Here is a 4,144-nt window from a genome sequence, read left to right on the forward strand (position 1 = left end):
AGGCCTGGAAGGGAAAGTCTGGCGGGGCAAACCTGGAGTGAGAAGGGTTTGGTGTCAGACCTGGAAGGCAAAGGCTGAGGTGGCAAAACGGAAAGGGGAAGGTTTCTGGGTCAGGTCTGGAAGGCAAAGGTTGGGGGGCTAATCGGGAATGAGAAGTGTTAGGGGCCAGGCCTTGAAGACAAAAGGCTGGAGGGTTCAAACTGGAAGAAGAAGGGTTTGGGACTAGGCCTGGAAGGTTAAGGTTGGGGGGCCAACACTGGAACAAGAGGGTTTGGGGCCAGGCCTCGAGGGCAAAGTCTGTGGGGCCAGGCCTGGAAGGCAAATGCTGAGGGCCAAAAACTGGACCGCGAAGCATTACTGGCCAAACCTGGAAGGCAAAGGCTGGAGGGCCAGGCCTCGAAGGCAAAGACTGGAGGGCCTGGCCTGGAAGACAAAGGCCAGGGGGGCAGACCAGGAAGGCAAAGACAAGCCGACTAAAACTGGAAAGAGAAGGGTTGGGGGCCAGGCCTGGAAGGCAAATGCTCGGGGGACAAAACTGGAATGAGAATGGTTTGGGGACAGGCCTGGAAGATACAGGATCTAGGGCCAAAACTATTAGGAAAAGGGTTCGGGGCAAGACCTGGAAGGCAAAAGATGTGGAGCCAAAACTGGGATGAAAAGTGTTCTGGGCTAGGCCTGACAAGCAAAGGTTGGGGTGGCAATACTGGAATGGGATGGTTTTGAGGCCAGGCCTGGAAGGCAAAGGCGGGGGGGCCAAAATTGGAACAAGAAGACTCTGGGGACAAGTCTGGATAGCCAAGGCCAGGGGGCCAGGCCTTGAAGGAAAAGGCTCAGGACCAACAGTGGCAGGAGAAGGGTTCGGGGCTTGGCCCAGATAGCAAAGGTTGGGGGTCTAAAACTGGAACCAGAAGGGTTCGCTGCCTGACCTCGAAGGCAAAGCCTGGGGGGGGCAGGCCTGAATGGCAAACGCTGAGGGGCCAAAACTGGACCGTGAAGCATTCGGGCCAAGCCTGGAAGGCAAAGGCTTGAAGGGCCAAAATGGAAAAGAGAAGGATTTGCGGACAGACCTGGAAAAACCTTGCCGGGAGGACAAGGGCAAAGGCTGGAGGGCCAGGCCTGAAAGGCAAAGGCTGCGTGACCAGACCTGGAAGGCAAAGGATGCATTGCCAGGACTGGAAGGCAAAGCCTGGGGGACCAAAAGTGGAACAAGAAAGGTTCTGGGCCAGGCCTAGAAGGCAAAGGCTGGAGGGGCAAACCTGGAAACAGAAGGGTTCTGGGCCAGGCGTGGAAGGCAAAGGCTTTGGGGTAAAAACTGGAACGAGAAGCTTTTGGGGTCAGGCCTGGAAAGTAATGTCTAGGAGCCAGGCCTAGAAGGTTAAAACTGGAACAAGAAGGGTTGGGAGCCATGTCTGGAAGGCTAAGGTTGGGGGGCCAAAACTGGAACAAGAGAGTTTGGGGCCAGGCCTCGAGGGCAAGGGCTGGGGGGCCAGGCCTGGAAGGTAAATGTTGAGGGGCCCAACCTGGAATGGGAATTGGTAGGGGCCAGACCTGGAAAGACCTGGATGGGGGACAATCCCGGAAGGCAAAGCCTGGGGGGCCAGGCATGGAAAGCAAAGGCTGGGGTGGCAAAATGGAAATGGGATGGTTTCTGGGCCAGGCCTGGAAGGCATAGGTTGGGGGCGGGGCAGAACTGGAAAGAGAAGGATTTGGGGACAGGCCTGGCAGAGAAAGGCTGGGGGGCCAAAACTGGAATGAGAAGTCTTAGGGGCAGGCCTTGAAGGCAAAAACTGGGTGGCCTGGCCTGGAAGAAGAAGGATTTGGGGGCAGGTCTGCAAGACAAAGCCTGGGGGACCAGGCCTGCAAGGCAATGGCAGGGGGACCAGGCCTGCAAGGCAATGGCAGGGGGACCAGGCCTGCAAGGCAATGGCTGGGGGACCAGGCCTGGAAGTCAAAGGCTGGGGGACAAAACTGGAACGAGAAGGGTTTGGGCAGAGGCCTGGAAGGCAAAGGCTGTAGGGGGGGCGGTGGCAAAACTGGAACGAGAACAAGGCCTGGAAGGCAAATGCTGGGGAGTTAAAGTGGAAAGAGTAGGGTTCAGGGGCATGCCTGGAAGGCAAAGGTTGTGGAGGCAAACTGGAACAAGAAGGGTTTGGATCTAGGCCTGGAAGGCTAAGGTTGGGGGGCTAAAACTAGAACAAGAATGCTTTGGGGCTAGGCCTGGAAGTCTAAGGCTGGGGATCTAAAATTGAAATAAGAATGGATCAGGGCCAGGCCTGGAATCAAAGGCTGGGGTTCCGGGCCTCGAAGGCAAAGGCTGTGGGGCCAAAATTGGTGCAAGAAGGATTCGGGGCCAGGCCTGGAAGGCAAAGGCTGGGGGGCAAATTTGGAACGAGAAGTATTCGGTGCCAGGCTTGGAAGGCCAAGTCGAGGAGTCAGACCTCAAAGGAAAATTCTCAGGCCCAAAACTGGCAAGAGAATGGTTTAGGGCTTGGCCTGGAAGGAAAAGACTGGGGGGCCAGGCCGGGACGGCAAAGGCTCGGAGGACAAAACTGGAATGAGAAGGGTTCAGGGCCAGGCCTGGAAGGCAAAGGGTGTTGAGGAAAAACTGGAATCAGAAGGTTTGGAGGACTCGTCTTGGTAGAAAAGACTAGGGGGACAGGCCTGAAAGGAAAAGACTTGGGGAGGGCAAAACTGATAAGAGAAGTTTTCCAGACAGGACTTGGAAGAAAAGCCATGGCCGGGAGAGGTGGGGGAGACTGCAAAGTGAAGTTTTGGGGGACAGGCCTTGGAGGAAAAAGCATGGGGGAGAGGCCTGGAAGGATAATGCTGGGGGACAGGTCTGGAAGGAAAGCCTGGGGGGAGGGGGATTGGAAAGAAGGTTTGGAGGACAGTACTTGAAAGAAAAGGCTTGGGGGACAGGACTGGAAAAAAATTCTGGAGATGCAAAACTGGAAAGAGAAGGTTTGGTGGACAGGACTTGGAAGAAAAGGCAGGGGGTACAGGTTTGGAAGGTAAAGCCTGGGGGTAAAAACTGGCAAGAGAAGGTTTGGAGGACTAGACTTGGAAGAAAAGGCTGGGGGGACAGGCCTGGAAGGAAAAGGTTGGGTGGCAAACCTGGAAAGAGAAGGTATGAGGACAGGTCTTGGAAGAAAAAACAGAGGGGACAGGTTTTGAGAAAAAAGGCAGGGGGGTCAGGGCTGGAAGAAAAAGCCTGGGTGGACAGGTCTGGAAGGAAAAGGCTGTGGGGACAGGCCTGAAAGGAAAGTGCTGGGAGAGGAAAACTGGAAAGAGAAGGTGTTGGGACAGGACTTGAAAGAAAAGGCGGGGGGACAGAGCTGCAAGGAAAAGGCTGGGGGGATGCGGAATTTGGAAAGAGATTTAGAAGACTGAACTTGAAGAAGAGGCTGGGGGGACAGGCCTGGAAGGAAAAGGCAGTTGGGACAAGACTGGAAGGAAAAGGCTGGGGAGACAAAATTGTAAAAAGAAGGTTTTGAGGACAGGACTTGATAGAAAAGGCAGGGGGGACATGGATTGAAGGAAAAGGCTTGGGGGGAACAAGTGCTGTTGTGGACAGGGGGTTAGGGAGAGAGTTAGGGAGATAGGGAGGGGAGAAGGAGCAGAGGAAAGGGGGGGCTAAGTCTGGGAAGACCTTCTGGAGGAGGTGAGCCTTCAGTTGGGCTTTGAAGGGGATTGTGTGATTGTATGGCAGATTTGAGGAAGGGCATTACAGGTCAGAGGTAGGGTGTGGTCCAGGAGTCGACGGTGGGACAGGTGAGAACGAGGCACAGTGAGAAGGTTAGGACCAGAGGAACTGAGTTTGCCGGCTGGGACGTAGAAGGAGAACAGGTAGATGAGGTAAGAAGGGCAAGGTGATGGAGAGCTGTGAAACCAATAGTGAGTTTTTGCTTCATAGTTTTGGCTTGATTATTTTCCAGTTCACATTTCTTTGAGAGACAGAGTTGTGTGGGCCTCTGAGACTAAGTTACCTGGGATGCAAGTGGGAGAGCAGAAGGTAAGTATTGTATTAGAAATAGGGCTGTTCGATCTTCAGTTCTGGACTTCCAGTCCCTGTGATATGAGCCTCTCCTGGGGATCGGAGGAGTGCCGGGTGGGCAAATGTTAGCATGGCAGAGTCATCTTCCTC

This window comes from Ornithorhynchus anatinus, chromosome 12, assembly GCF_004115215.2.
Source record: "Ornithorhynchus anatinus isolate Pmale09 chromosome 12, mOrnAna1.pri.v4, whole genome shotgun sequence".
Lineage (NCBI taxonomy): Eukaryota > Metazoa > Chordata > Mammalia > Monotremata > Ornithorhynchidae > Ornithorhynchus > Ornithorhynchus anatinus.